We start from the raw sequence: 17209 nt of genomic DNA, 5'->3' as shown, positions 1-17209 counted from the left end.
TCATCGCCTCCTGAAAACTTGCACTTGATGATGTACCTCAGCCAGCCTTTCCTGAAGGTGCTTCGCACAACCGGTGGAGTCTGTAGGCAGCTCTTCATCAGGTGGTTTTTCCATTAACAAGTCAACGGGTAAATGTAACTCGTGGCCCAACGTCAGTTTTGCAGGAGTGTAGCCATTAGACCCATTGGATGCAGACCAATATGCCATCAGCAAAGCAGGTAACTTCTGGTCCCATTCTGTTTGTCCCCATCATTGCAGTACGGTACTTGGCCAGTTCTTGTCCCAGGGTCCAGTTGAAATTCTCCACCATGCCATCTGACTGTGGCCTTAGGGGGGTCGTCCTGGTCTTCTTGATCCCCAATAACTTGCATTACTCATGGAACAAAGCAGACTCGAAGTTTTACCCTGGTCTGAATGTAGCTCTTGTGGCATCTCAGTACAACAGAAAAACTGATAAACCAGCACCTGAGCAACAGTCGCAGCCACTTGATTGGGGATGGCATAGGCTTTGGCAACTTTGTGAAACAGTTCATTGGAGACACATTTATATACTGGTTTCCTCTCTCAGTGAGTGGCAAAGGTCCAGCAATGTCCACCGCGACTCTTTCCATTGGTGCTTCCACTTGGTACAGCTGGAGAGGGGTGCAACAACGCTTCTTGGGTTCTTTCTTGGCACAACACACATCACAGGCCCAACACAACTCTTCAACATCCTGATGCATGCCAATCCAGTAGAACCTCTGTCGCAGCTGGCTTAGGGTTTTCTTCACTCCCAGGTGCCCACTAGCGATATGGTTATGCGACTCATCCAAGATCTCGGACCTCGTCTTCTTTGGAACCACCAATTGCCAATACTTGCTGAGGCCATCGGGTGTCTCCCACTGTCGCCCCAGTAGTCTGTTTTTCAAATGAAGAAGGTCCCACTGACTCCAGGAGCTCTTGGTCACAGAGCTTAACCTAGAAACATCCCACGATGGTCACACAGTACTCCGCTGCAGCCACTCTAGCACTTTGTAAATCTGCATCCTCTTCAGGTCTTCATCTGATGCTGGCCCTGTCACTGCGGTATGTCTGCATTTCTTACTATGAGTTATTTTACTACTCTGCCGGGTCTCCGGATCACAAGGCCTACAACTCAGGCTGTCAGCATTGCCATGTACCCACCCAGGACGGTGCTGCACCTCATAATTGTGCTGGTCTAGCTTCCCGAGCCAGCGTGCCAGTTGTCCCTCCAGATTCTTTAGTGTTTTGAGCCACTTGGGTGCTTCATGGTCTGTCCCGATGATGAAGTTTGACCCATACAGATAGGGATGGAAGAAATCAAGGCTCTCCATCACTACCAAGAGCTCCTTATGAGTCAAACAGAATTTCTGCTCCAGTGGGCTGAGCTTCTTGCTGTAATATGCAACCACAAACTCCTTGTCATCCTTCTTCTGTGACCGGACTCCACCACAACCATGATCACTAGCATCACAGTCCACAATAAATGGCTAATTCTGGTCTTGTTACAGCAATCCTGGAGAGCTTGCCAATGCATGCTTGAGTTCATCAAAGGCTTTCTGAGTCTCTGCTGTCCATGGAAACTTCTGCCTTTTCCCCAACAGCTTGTGAAGAGGTGCAGCTATCGTTGCAAAGTCTTTGACAAAATGCCGATAGGAGGTGCTGAAGCCCAGGAAACTCTGTAGCTCTCTCACACAAGTTGGAACTGGCCAGTTTTCCGCAGCTGCCACCTTCTCTGGGTCAGTATGAATGCTGGTCTCGCCTACAATGTGTCCCAGGTACTTTACTTCCTTCTGAAACAAACAGCATTTTGGAATTCGGCTTGAGATGTGCTGCGCGGATCCTCTTCAACACCTTTGACAGCATCAACAGTTCCTGGTTGAAAGTTCGTCTAAACACAATTACATCGTCCAGATAGATGAGCGCTGTCTGTCAATGCAGGCCTTCAAGTACGTGGTCCATGAGGCACTCAAAAGTAGCTGGGGCATTTTATAGGCCAAATGACATCACTTTAAACTGCCATAAACCCTGCCTATCTGAAAAGGCTGTCTTCTCTTTGTCCATCTCTGCTTCCTTAACCTGATGGTATCCTGCCTTCATGTGTAGAGTGGGGAACCACTTAGCACCTGACAGAGCATCCAGGGTGTCATCAATTTTTGGCAAGGGGTAAGCATCCTTCACTGTCACTTCATTCAGGGCTCAGTAATCTAAATAGCACCTCACTGAGCCATCCTTTTTCCTCACCAGATCCACTGGTGATGCCCAAGGACTACTGTACTTTTCTATTACTCCTTGACTTTGGAGATTCTCCATCACCTTCTCCATTTCTTGCCATTGGGCTGGCGCCATCCCTCGTGCTGGCTGTTTGATTGGGCGGTGATCCCCAGTGTCTGTACTATGCTCCACCAGATCAGTGCACCCCAGGTGTAGGTCTCCCGTGAAAAGACATCAGCAAATTCCGCCAGCAGCTGCCTCAGCCTCAGCACTTGTGAACAATCCAGGCATTGGCAACTCCTTGAGAAAAGGTCTTTTAAGTGCTCTGGCAGATACCCATCTTCTTTCACTATGCATCGTTTACAGGCCTTCCTCCGATGCCACTCAGGATCCACCGCCTGGCACAGTCCCACAATTTCTCCCTCATTGATCATCTGTGGCTCACAGGAGAAATTGGTTGCCACAACTGGCACTCCGCCTGCGCCAGTTTCCACCAGTTTTCTCCCCATCATCACTCCAGCCTTCATCTTGCACCGTACATTAGGCTTCACTACCCCTATACAGCTGTCAAAAAAACCACTCACCTTACACTGGAGCAACAGTTCTGATTTTAGGGGTATCACTGTAGTGCGGAGCACCCTTGCCTCGCCACCAGAACTGATATGTTTCACTGCTGTGACGGGAACCAACCTTCCTTGAACCTTCGGCTTCATGGAGCAGAAGTCCAGCTCACATCCCTTGGACATAAGATAGTCCAGACCCAGTAGGCAAGGATCCTCCATGTCGGCCATGTAGACTGGTAGAGTAGCCTCTTGCCCTGCCACTTCAATCCGGACATCCAGGGGTCCCCTCAGTCCTGCATGGTGCACAGTTACACCACACAGTCATTCTGATGACTCTGGCAGATACCAATGATGTAACACATCAGGCCTCACAAAAGTCTGCTCTGAGGCCAAATCAGTCATCAGGGAACACTGCTTTTTGTCTATTCTTCCGTCTATTCACACACTGTCATTTGCCGTCCTCTTGCATTTTCTCAATGGTGGGGCTATTTGGGAAAAACTGGCTGGTGGTTGCCCTTCCACACCAGCCTCCACTAGTTTCCCGCTTCTTTCTGGTCTTCTGCACCCTTCTTCTTATCATCCTTTTGCTTTTGCGGACACTCAGAACTGAAGTGTCCCAACTCACTACATGTCCAAAACGCTTTTGTTAAAATTGAAGATTCTTGCACTACTCTGTTCTTGCTCCTTCTTCCATTTGTGACAATCCTCCTTCTTGTGCCCCGACTTCCCGCAGAACCAGCAGCCTCCTCCGGTCTTCTCCTGTTCCCTCTTCTGCTTGTAGCAGTCCTCTTTTCTGTGTCCTGGCTTTTCACAGTACCAGAAACTTCCCTCAAATTTTTCCTTTTCACATACTTGCCCCTTTCTTGCCTTGAATCCTGCACTATGACCTGCTTGAAAGGTGGATGTACTGGACCTAACATACGACTCAAATTCTAGAGCCCTGGCTAGTGCTTCTTGCTTGTGCCTGCTTCACTTGCACTTTCAACCCTGCACTATCAAGAGCATCGATGAACTGGTCCCTCAGTAGAATAGCCAACAGGTTATTGCTGCTCCAGGGTACGCCTTGTATGCCATACTCTCCAGGTCATGAGCAAGCTGCTGTAGGGATTCTCCTCGAGCCCATACACGGTTCCAGGATCTTGCTCTGTAAACCTCAGTCTGGTACATGGTTCCATATCTGTGCTCCAGCACTTCTACTAGGGACTGATAGCTGTTCGTCTCCATCACTGACATCTAGCCCAGAATTTCCATTGCGGCACCCTTAAGGCTAGTGGCATGATGCACTGCCCTTTGCCTATCATCCCAACCATTCTGATCCGCAAGTAATTCAAACTGTGCACGGTAAGCTTCCCAAGCTACTCTACCATCAATTTGCTGAGGTTTCTTTTTAATTGGACACCCATTATAGTCATGCTCTTCAATGGTTTGGGGTCTAAAAACTAGGGCATCATAATTAAGGCCAGGACTTAAATTTCCTACATTCTGATTATTCAACCCTGTAATGCTACCTTTAGATGTTTGGGATCCGTCAAGATTCACCATATGCTGGCCATTCCTTTCATATGCACCCTGTACATTAACCTGAGGTTCCGCAGTGCAATATTTCTCTACAGCTTCCATTTTCTCACTAATTATCTTTACATGGTTGACTACATGCTTCAGCTGGCTATCTACATGTCGTCTGCACTCCATCACAATTTCCTCACTAATTATCTTCAGCTGATCATCTACATGCTTCAGTTGGTTGTCTACGTGCTGTCTGCACTCCATCACATTATTGCTTACCTATACTTCTGCTGCTCTAGCATGGGATCTACTTCCTCCTTAAGCTGTTCCTGTTCTTCCTTCATTTCCCCCATGAATGCATCTAGCTGTCCTTGCATCGTCGGTTGTAATTCCCTCTGTTGCTCCTCTGATGCCTCTTGAAGTTGCTCATATTGTTCTTTTTCTTCACGTTGTGCCTCTAGTAGCTCCCTATTTGCCTTCAATAGTACACTTCATTCCTGTGATAGTTCTTTGAGTTCTTTAGTTTGTGCCTGTATTAGCTTCACAATTGTCGCCAGGGAAATTTCCTCCTCCTGCCCAGCTCGAGACCTTGTCTGCACACCATCTGCTTCCATGTCGAAGTTTAGCCTTACTGCAGCCCTTTTCTAAAAACCGCACTCCTGACACCAGCGTTACGTCCTCACCCCACACTGCCACAGGCAGTTCAGTACAGGAAGGACGTTGCCCAGTGAGTTGTTCTTCCTATGGTCAGCCTTCAGGTGTACAGTACACAAGATCCGCTGAGCCATAAATAAACACTGGCTTCTTTCACTGTTTATTTTCCAAATAATTCCACTTAATGATTTCCAACTTCACTTCACTGCCCTTAGAAGCACTGGAGCTATACACACTTTACTAATTGCTGTTACAGATGCTTGAAAACACTTCACAGATTTTCACAAGTACCGATGATGTACAAACTTCAATAACCCGTCACTGCCACTGTTTTCACAAGTACAATCTTCACTGACACTGCACTACACTCAAACTGAACCAAAACCGATTGAACTTGTTCTAGTCTCTTATCCATCCCTGTATAAGCTTGCATTGTACTAGAATGATCTACTTCTAGGACGTGCTGGTATTGCATATCAGCCCCTAGCATCAACAGTTACTAACTAGAAGACATCAAAACATGCCAGAGTTTTCCTACATTACATAACACTGTAAATTATTTAGCATACTGACAAATAAAATTGCATAATTAACAAGCAATCACAAAAATATAAAGAAAAAGAGCACAAAAATTAATGCATAACTTACGAAATAACTATGCTCACAAACAGCAGGAAAACTGGCAACTGACTCGTACCAGAACTAGCTACCATAAACATCAGGAAACGTCGAGAAAACTCTCGGCCACCTAACGGGCAAATCTCGCTTCTTAACACATGGTTCATATCAATAAAAGCACCTAAAACTCCAGCAAACAAGCTGAGGCTTCTCCCGGAATTGTCACTTTATCCTGATAAGGACACCTCACAAGTCTGCTTGAAAGCATTTGGCCGTCACTTATGGTATCTCAGAGCAATTAGTTGGATTGGTCTTTTTTAATCCAAGTGTTGACCCTAAAGAGGAGAGAAAAATGGTGATGGCTCTTAATGAAGAAGGAAGTAATTATCAACTAAAGAGAGCAACAGTTTAACTTGAGGTGACAGCAGTGAATCAGAAAATTTCAAGTTTTGTGACAAGTAACACCAAGAAGATCCTCACACTGCTTGGCCTTCCTCATTCATTGCTAAAGTTCGATCCATCCACATGGGAAAGTCGTGAGGATTACAAAGAAGCTGAACGCATCATCCATGGGTTACAGTTAACAAATGACTTTGCCGAAAGGGGGGTGACACTGATTCAAGAGTTTAATCCTGTGTTAACGAAGAACGATGATCAACGGCAGTTTCTTCTCCAGGTCGCTGAGCACCACAGGCAAGTGTATCCAGATGCGAAGAAGGCTACAGCTGGCAGCAGTTTAAAACCATAAAACTAGGCAGCAACGAGTAGGAGTTGGGTTCCCATGATTCCCCCTCCAGTGAGGGGCTAATACACTGCAAAGAGGGGGACCTATGTAACCCAATGGCATATTAACATTACTCCATAACAGTATAACTTTGAACATGATGCGGCACCTGTTAAAATTAACTAATAATCCTGAAGATTTGCATACACTAATTTTTAATCAATAGGAATGAAGTTCCTCAGCAGCTGAAGCAAATTTTTCAAGTTGAAAATTAAGGACCACCCTAATACACACACACACACACACACACACACACATACGAGTATATATATATATATATATATATATATATATATATATATATATATATATATATATATATATATATATATATATATCATCATCATCATCATCATCATCATCATCATTACCAGCCGCTTGAGTATCCACTGCAGGACCGGCCTATCCCGACCGAATTCGGGACGATACAGCCAATGTATCTCTGCCAAGTGGCTTAGGCTGTCTGGTAGAGGTTGGAGTGGCTTTGGATGTGTGTGTAGTCTGTGAACCAAGTGTAATCGGCCCGCGCAAGCCGACTGGGTGCAAACATACTTTACAGTAAGCGACACTGGTTCAACCACAGCATCCCTTGTGTCCACCAATGCAGTACGTCGCCGGGTGAACACTCCCAAAGTTTATTACCCTGGCGGGGCGCGCACCCTGGTCCACCCGTGTGCGAAACGCACACTCTACCACTGTACCACAGAGGCTCCATATATATATATATATATAATAGATAGATAGGTATAGATAGATAAATAAATAGATACTAATAGACACATAGATAGATAAATATAAAATCGTGAGGCGTTGGATAGCTCGTTGTCAATTTAGGTATTTTATTGTTTTTCCTGCACTTCTGTCTCTCATGCATCGCAGGTAAGGGACAGACACTCTTGGATTATGGGGCTATATTTTGACGCAGTTATCGTTGGTGTGCTGGACAAAATAAAGTAGCATGACGGCTAAACTCCTACACTATGCTATCTCCTAAGCTCCCTTCTGCTTTCTGTCATTCTGTCTGGTTCTCTCACTGCTATACCTGACTTCCAGGAATATATAATGAATGGTATGGATGTGTGTAAAGTCTGGTACTTTTCCACCACATGGGTTAACCGGCTTACAGCACTTATCCAATGTGTTTGCTGCACAATGGGATTCTCCATCGTCTGGAAAATGTTTGCCGTACATTCTGTTTGCATTCTGGATAGAGGATGTGTATATCTCCGCCTGAGGACTAGACATTGCAAATGGTGCAAGTGGTACCTCTTGAGGTATACACTGGTGCCAAATAGATGTCTATAACCATTACATATGACATATTGATGCCTATATTTCCACTTGAGGCAATGGATCGTCCACTTAGTGATATATGTTGGCTGTGTAAACCGTGTTAGGGTAAACCTTCGTATGACTGCCTAACATAACCATTTGTGCCAATACGCCCTGGTTTATATAGTGTCCTTGATAACTATTAGGTACAGGTTTAGGTATGGTATGTAACGAGACAGAACCTTCCCCTTTATGACTGTATGGGGCGGCACCAAAGACGGTACCACAGAATCTCACTTAATTATACAAGAAATACATTTCATACCCTTCCTTGATCAGAGTCAGTATTCTCGTTGATTAACCCTCCTCAGGTAGACCTACAGTTTTGCTTAAAACTTGGATACGCCTGGGTCTGTCAGACCCAGCTTAAAGAAAAAATGCTATAGTGTCACACATGTTTTATATAATGAATTCCTGAATATGCTACAATGTATTAATTATTATCAGTTACAAAACTATGTGAGTAAGTTTTAATTCATTGAACTCCACATATTTTTAAGCAAATTATGAAAAAAATGCCAAACTATTTATTTTTTCTTTTAGTCACCATACACGAAAACAAAGAACACTATGAGCTTAGCACTTGTGTCACAGCTTGAGGTATGGAAGACCTTCATTATGGTCATAATGGATACCACAGAACATAAAATGAAGTTGCAAACTCACAGTGAAAAATTCTCCTCCCTCTCCAGGTACATCTTGGTCTCACAGACCCGACATGCAACTCTGAATGATATATAGCAAAAACATAGAGAAACACGAAAGTAGCTCTCCTACACCCTGCAAGGGCACAAAAAGCTAGGAAGATATTGAGAAGGACAGGGATCCCAGGCATCTACAAGTTATTGAACCATACCATCGAAAAAATTTCCCAGGTCTGTCAGACCCAGGGTTAAGGAATTTCATTAACATTTTTTCCTAAGTGATTGTTATTATTATTATTTATTTTTTAATGTGTCCGACTCTGGGCATAGGCTTCACAGCCTGCACTCAAAGCCCAGTAGTCCTCCTACATACCATGCACCTCTGCATGTTACCACTTCGGTGTTAACACTCAGCGTCCATATTGAATATATGCTAGGGCTGTCTCATACATGACTGATGTGTTGGTATTAACGGGGGTATTCTTACATGTCGGCGGGTCTTCTGGTAGATCGGTAAAGTCTGCTTTTATGAAATTCAAATCCCTAAACTGTTCCCTGCCCCAGCGGGGATTTGAACCTGGGTCCGGTAGGACTGCAGGCCACCTCTCTACCATTGAGCCACCGCCTCCCACCCAGCAGTCCTCTTATGTGTTACTTAAATCATTATAATATAACCATACTCTCCATTAATAACGTGCAGAAGAATAATAGACAAACATATAAAAAGAATCGGTTAGGAAGAGGTCTTAGGCAGTTTCTCACTACGAGAATACGAGCCCAGGGTTTGTGCTGGAATCCCGTACATGGAGTACCTTTGTGGAGTAGAGTGGAGGAATGCAGGGATAAAAGGGTGGCGTGACGTTCTGTGCCAGGAATAATTCTGTTTATCAGTTGAAAGAATATATAACCTACTCTTTGTATTGTATGTGAAATAAGGATGTGGACTTACTATAATCGCGTGTGCACATCGGTGATCATTCCCACCATGGAGCGCATTGTTGACGTGGTTGACACCCTCATGTATAATGATGGTACCCCTAATATTGGGTGAGAACTCTTACTGAGAAGTGAACTGGTTATATCACACACATACCTGGCGAGGGGAAACCACATCACATAGTGACAATGGTTGAAATCTACTTGATTTAAAGGTGTTCTGAAACTTATGACAGTAATCAGTCAAACAAATATTAATAATGAAACAGCGACTGCAGAACGGGTCTTTTGTAAAGTATCATTACTAATAATGTTTAAATAAATATTTATGCAGGGATATTATGGTAATATTTTGACAGATAAGTTAAAATTCTGTTCTCGTTTATTCTCGTGTCTTTGCGGTGGTTTGCTCGTTGGACCACATATAAACACTGATCCCGAATATTTTGATGTCTGTTGCAAAACCTTATGAATACTGAATATGCAAAAGATTAACTTTCCTTGGCGTGACTGCCATTACAAAATCAGGTCATCATGATCAAACTGAAATACCTGTTACGGCAACTAGTCGCCATCTCCCCACTCCCCTGTTCCTTCATCCATTACCCCACTCCAGCCTTCCCCACCTTCTCACCTCTGTCCTCTGCTCCCTTCAGCATCACGATTATCCCCCTCACGCGGAAGGCTCTCCAGCTTCGCCCTCGAATCTCAGTCTTTGCATCTATATGGGTTGGGTTTCAGTCATCTCGCAATCGCACCAGAATTGCTGAATGTATGGGGAATCTGTTTGCACGGCCGATTGTGAAACATGGCACTAGTGCCATTGGTGCCAGATTATATGCATATATTAAAATATTTAGGATCCTAGTTTTGGGTTAAAGATAACCGATTTTCAATCATTCACCGCCTCCCCAGGAGTCGTTTCACTTCCACCCGACTTGCTCAAAACTATTCATTTGCGTGCAGTAGTTTTTGCGCTATATGTGCGATATTTGACTGTTCAAATGAGGGTCGTTTTTCGACCGCGCCTCCCACCGCAGGAAACAGACGAACAGCTGCTTGTACGCCGGACAACAACCGCTGGACGTGTTCCACATGATAATAAGCCAATGGGGACCAATTTTAGGGGACAAAGCACCCATGCAGAAAGCTTCAGTTGAAATGAAACTGAAATGTAATAATCTGTGACTTAATTACAAAAATCCTTCCAAGTTTCATCGCAATCCTCTTCCAGTTTCGGCTGCACTACGCACAATGACAGACACACGGCTAGAATTATAGCATATTACGTTGTGAACTGTAGTGATCAGACAAAGAATCCTTCACCTCAAGGCTCCTCCGTGAATCCTTTTGAGAATTTCTTTAAAAAAAAAAAAGGTTAAAATTAATGCAGTCGTTCATGTAGGCATTTTTTTTTCGAGAGAGAGAGAGAGAGGGGGAGCTTAAGGTCACAGTATCACCTACGAAGACATCCATAATGCCAAAATAATAAAATAAAAATCATTTAACGGGACCAAGTAGTCATCGCACTGAAGGGGTTCATTGATACAAAATGCCGTGTTTATTACTCACATTAAAATACAGTTTAGTGTTCTAAGCCAATTTATTTTATCAGGAGGGTGAAGGCAAAACGATGGTCTCTCGCCCTGCCCTGCTTGTGATGGGGGTCGTGGCAGCAGCTGTAAAAGGATCCCAGACTTCCACCTTCCTGACCCAGGACTCAGGTCTGTTCACACTCTGTCTATACCAGGTATATCTACGGCCAGTCGCCATAATCTCGTAAGGGGTGGTCATTTGACTTTGAGTGAGTTGGCTTTCGGCGAGGGGCAACAACACTCCGCCAACCGAGTTGTTGATACTCGCTTGTATTTTATTTTTGTTGACAATAAAACGCTTATATTATTTACATTTGGGACTTTACGTGTGTGTGGAATAAAGTTTTATTGAAGGGAAACAAAACCTCACTTGATTAATATTATATATTTGTGTGTGTGTGTGTGTGTGTGTGTGTGTGTGTGTGTGTGTGTGTGTGTGTGTGTGTGTTCACAATCTGTTAATAATGTTCACAAACTTCTTTAAATACATTTCTTCAGTCATTTCTCGTGCATTTCTTGTTTTTTGTTCTCAGTGTACTGGTAATGTAGTCAACAAATGAGCCAGAAAAGGCAGGAGTGTATAACGTCAATCTTCAAGTACTTATGGCTGACTGAAGTGTCAGACTGGGGCTTGGAAACTTTAGAGGTGAGAAAGAATCTATCGTTCATGACATAACTAGAACACCAGTCTTCAAATCATCATCATCATCATCATCATCATCAGCCATTATAAGTCCACTGCTGAACAAAGGCCTCCCCCAACCTTCTCCACGAATTCCTTGGCTGAGCCAATCTTAGCCACATTTTCCCTGCAAATTTCTCTGTCTCATCTCTCCACCTCCTGTTTGGCCTTTTTCTGCTACGCTTACCATTTCTTGGTGTCCAGTCAGTCAGCCTCTTGCTCCATCGATTATCCCTTGTTCTTGCTACATGGCCTGCCCACCTCCATTTCTGTTCTTTTATAACTTCTGTAATATCTTTGACTTTAGTCTGCTCTCTCACCCAAGTTGATCTTTTCCTGTCTCTTAAAGATATTCCCAACATTGACCATTCCATTGCTCTCTGAGAACGAATTAATTTATTTTCCATCGATTTTGTCAGTTTCCAAGTCTCACAACCATACGTCATAGCTGGAATTATACATTCGTTATATCCGTTTCGTTTCATACAAACTGGCAAGCTACTTTTCATAATGTCTCTATGTTTACCGAAAGCTTTCCATCCAATTGTAATGCGTCTTTTTATTTCGCTATCATTATCTTTCGTTAATTTTAGTATTTGTCCCAGGTAATTGTACTCCTCAACTTCTTCAAGAATTTCTCCACTTATTCTTATGACGCTCTTTGGTGTTTGAGGATTAAACATTACTTTAGTTTTACTCCGGTTCATCTTTAGCCCTACTTTGAGACTTTCTCTGTTCAGGTCATTTAACATTTCTTGCAATGTCTCTGCTTTTTATGAGATTAGGACAATGTCATCTGCAAATCTTAAATGGTTTAGCTCTTCTTCATCTATGTTTACTCCTTTGTTTTCTCAGTTTAGCTTTCTGAAAATACTTTCTAGGCATGCTGTAAATAACTTTGGTGAAATTGTATCTCCCTGACGCACGCCCTTCTCAATCTTAATTTTCTCTGAGTCCTTATGTAATTTAACTGTAGCAGTTCCCTCTTTATATATGTTTTCGAGCAGTTTTACAATGTTCTCATTCACGCCTTGTTATCGCAATAATTTATAATTGCTATATATTCCACTGAGTCGAAAGCCTTTTCGTAATCAACAAAACCTAAGCACAGTGGTTTATTATATTCTGTAGTTTTCTCAATTAGCTGATTCATTGTGTGCAGATGATCAGTAGGCGAATACCCGCATCGGAATCCTGCCTGTTCACGAGATTGGTTTTCCTCCAAATTTGTAGCTATTCTGTTTGTAAGGACTTTAGTGAAAAGTTTGTAAATGACTGATAGCAAGCTAATGGGTCGATAGTTACTAAGGTCTTTTGAGTCGCCTTTTTTATAAAGTAGAATAACAGTTGCATTAGATCGTGTTTTGGGAATTTTCTTCTGTTTTATACATTGGGTAAATAAGTGAGCAAGCCCATTCTGTACTTCTGCTCCTGCATCCAACATTAAATCTGCTACTATTCCATCTTCTCCCGGAGCCTTCCCTCTTTTCATATTTTTAAGAGAAATATTTACTTCGTCTGGTGTTATCTCAAGTATTTCACTTGTGTCATCAGAAAAGTTAGCTATTGGTACTACTGTCTTTGATGTATACAGTTCTTTGTAAAATTCTTCAACTCGCTTCAGCATCATATCTCTGCATTTAATGACTTCACCGTTTTTGTCTTTTAGTGATGTAATTTGTTGCTTACCAAGTGCCATTTTATTTGGGACCTGTTTCAGTATTTTTCCTTTTTTGATGGTTTCTTTGATTTGATCCATGTTTCTCTTTCTTTTTTCTTCTCTTTGTCTTTTGTTGATAAGCTTATTTAATTCCGCTCGTTCTATTTCATCTTTCTTTGTTTTTACTTTCATTACCTTTCTTTTTTTCATAAGCTCAAGTGTCTTCTCTGAATACTTCCCGGCTTTGGTTGTATTAGGTTTTCCTACTACCTCCACTGATTCTTTTAGGCCTTTTGTTAGTCTGTCATTCAACTCATCAGTGTCACATTCAGCATTACTGAGAGCCTGAAATCTGTTCCTTATTTCCAACTGAAAAGCTGCTTTGTTTTCGCTGACTTTTATTGGGTATATCTTTTTGTCTTTAATCATCTTCTTTCTTTCACTTTTGAAATTGAATCTTGCTGTGCAACCCACCATTCTATGGTCACTTCCAATATTTACTTTGTTGATAACTGTGACGGTTGTGATTGTTTTATTCTTATTTGCTATAATGAAGTCGATTTCATTCTTTGTTTCTCCATTTGGGTTTCTCCAGGTCCACTTTCTCCCTGTTCTTTTGTGAAAGAATGTGTTCATTATTCTCATGTTAAACATTTCTGCAAAGTTTACCAACATTTCTCCTCTTTCGTTCCTTTCTCCCACTCCAAATTTTCCCATACATGCTTCTCCATTTTTTGATTTTCCAACTTTTGCATTGAAGTCTCCCATGAGTATAGTATAGGTGGTCTTTTCTTCTTCCATAATCTGGGAGATGTCATCATAGAATGTTTCAATTTCTTCATCTGAGCTCTGGGAAGTTGATGCATATACTTGTATCACTTTCAGGGTATATTTTTTGCACAGTCTAATTACAGCCACTGCTGCTCTGTCAGATGCACTGCTGAATTTAACAATGTTGTCTGCAAGATTTCTGTTAATTAGAAATCCTACACCACTAACTCTTTCATTTTCCCTTCCTCTGTGGTAAAATAGGTGACCACTGTCATTTAGCTGAATTACTTTTTCTTCTTTTCTGTGGGTCTCACTCAAACCTACAATATCCCAACTAATGTTTACCAGTTCAGCCATTAAGTTATCAAGTTTGTAATCTTCAGCGAGGCTTCTTGCATTGTATGCATAGATCTTCATTGATTTAAGAGTGTTTAATATCCGAGTCTCTATCTTGTCAACACAGTGCTCACTCACTTTCGGTGGCACACTGCCCATAAGCACAGGAGGCAGTGCGGTTGGACTTTTCATAGACGATGATCCAACAGGAACGCCCGTCAAATACTTTGCAATTGGGAGGATTGTGGCAAATAATCTCACCTCCCTGCCACATAGTTTCTGGTGAGATGTAATTTTTTCTGCCACCTTATTCGTTATATTCGGTGACGCCCTATATATCTATAGGGGGTCCCATGGTCCACGCCGTCTAAGATGGTACTTTGTATATCTACAAGGCCTTCCCTTATCTGCCACCCGAGGACACGCCAGGTAGCAGTGGGATCCTGCCCCTGGGTCTTCAAATAGTGACTTGAAAATCCTCAACGCTCAAATACATCTTCCTGCGTGTTGCCTCTTGCTGGCCAGGTCGTACGTATACATCTTGTGCCGGGGGTTAGGGGAGTCATGCAGGATATGCAGAACGACTCAAGTCTGACTGCTTTCTACTTTAACTAAAATACAACAGAGAGAGAGAGAGAGAGAGAGAGAGAGAGTATGTAGAAATGACAAGTTGTGACATCAAGCCGTGAAAGCACCTTCACTTGCGTGGGGGTCGAACTCATCTTGCCAATGCAGGCGGCGCGATCAGATCGAGCCTATGCAAATGAGGATGCTTTCGGCTCGATGTTATCACGACACACATTGTATAGAATGCAAACACTATGACGATACGAAGGGACGAAGAAATGACATCTGAGAAGGATACAGTGAGCGAAATAGAAGAATCCCAAAGTGTTTTATAGGTTTAGAAAGTGAGGGACGGTATAGTGAGACTAGAGGATGGAAGAGTGTATTATGAATAAGCCGAGGAAATGAATGAAATAATTAGCAATGGGTTATCATAATTATTGATTATGAAAAAAAAAATCTAAGTAACTGAATGGAGAAGTGGTGACTCAGCAAATGACCATGACAGTAACTGAGAGAAACGAGATACTACAGATGAAGAAGATCTGAATGAGAGTACGAGAATGGGACCTGATGGGGTAACTGGATGGATAATGCGTAGACCAGTCGGTGCAACCAATCCACGATCTTATTAAATGCTCTGTGGACAGAGAAGTATTGCAAGAACACTGAAAGATATATGTAGTGCCAATTCATAAAGGTGAACGTAGAGAAGATCCATTTATTTGTAGGTCGGTATCCTTTACCAGCATCGTTTGCCAAATTTGTGACAAAATAATTTTGAGAAAAAATTTGGACTTTTCTTTGAGCAAGGTAATAACATCAGAGCAGTTCAAATTAAGGAATGGATTATCTTGTGTCACTAACCTACCTGCGCTGGGTTTCTACAGCAGAATGGTGGATATAATACAGGAAAGGCAGAGCTGGGTAGCCTGTGTCTTCCTAGATCAGAAGAAGGCATTCGATAGGGTGCCACATAGACCACTGCTGTGTACTGAAAACTACTTGAGGTGTTAAACTGTTGAAAATGATGAAGAAGTATTTGGTGAGGAGAGGAATGAGAGAGTTATTTATCCTCAGAGGAGGAATGTGGTCAATGGAGTGCCTCAGGGTTTAGTACTGACCCTTATTCTGTTTTTAGTATTTGTAAATCACATGTCAGAAGGTTTAAATAGCTAAATGAATATGTTTGCGGGTGATGTAAAAACTGTGAACTATATCCAATATGACGAAAGCTGTAAAGAGGTGTAAGATGATTTGGACAAACTGAATAACTGAAGCCAAATTTGGAAAAAGTATTTCACTGTAAAAGAGATGCTTTGTTCTTAGAATGGGCGTAAGAGGCAAAGATCAAGCTAAGAATGTGAAACAGGAAGAAAAAATGTTAGTTAAGATAGAGAAGAGAACGACCTAGGAGTGAGACACAGGATAACATAACGGTAGCAGAGCAGAGAAACAGGATCATTTGAAGTGCGTATACACTGAAAACCAAAATAAGTGTGGCCGTTAATTAAATGGTTGAACTATCGAGGGAGTAAGTGGTATGACCCTCATATCCTTATGACTCAATTACTGGTGCTCTCAAGAACGCTTTCCAGGCTGCTACGGGTCGGGCTCAAGTATTCTTAAACCTAACTGTAAGCAAAGCATCCCCATACTAAAAGTTCCTGTCCACTGCAAATCACCGTTGTCATAACGATAGAAACATATGTAAAGTTGAAAAGATACAAAAGATGGTCACAAGGATAATATGAAGCTTGATGTAGCTGTCTTTATGAAGAGAGGCAAGAGAAACTGAAATAATGCACCCTGAATGAGACAACAGAAAGATGAGCTTGGATTATTTTTAAATTAGAAAAAAAGAGTAGAGAGAACATCTCTTTTTGAATGACGATGGAAGGACAAGAGGAAACGAGTATATGTTGAGGAGAAATTCTATCTATCTATCTATTGCCAGACGCCTCAATCCCGTTTGGGGTGGCCACAAACAAATCGCCTCCAAGTCGCCCTGTCCCCCGCCATTTCACTGCCCTGCTCCCAACTCACACCCCCCTCTCTCATATACCTCTCCACCCCATCCCTCCATCTCATCCTCGGTCTCCCCCTCCCTCTTCCACCCTCCACCTTACTCATATACACTCTCTTCGTCAGTCTTTCACCCTCCATCCTCTCCACATGGCCAAACCACCTCAGTGTGTTCCTCACAACGCTTCCTATCACATCCACATCCACACCACAACGCTCCTTTATATCCTCATTCGTCAGCCTGTCTCTCCACGTGACTCCACAGGCTCCTCTTAAATAACTCATTTCCACTGCTCTCACTCTTGACTTGTGTCCTTCCAAC

Source organism: Coenobita brevimanus, chromosome 25 (genome assembly GCF_032717465.1).
Source record: "Coenobita brevimanus isolate Jiangsu-jjx chromosome 25, ASM3271746v2, whole genome shotgun sequence".
NCBI classification, from domain to species: domain Eukaryota; kingdom Metazoa; phylum Arthropoda; class Malacostraca; order Decapoda; family Coenobitidae; genus Coenobita; species Coenobita brevimanus.
This window is presented reverse-complemented; position numbering follows the sequence as displayed.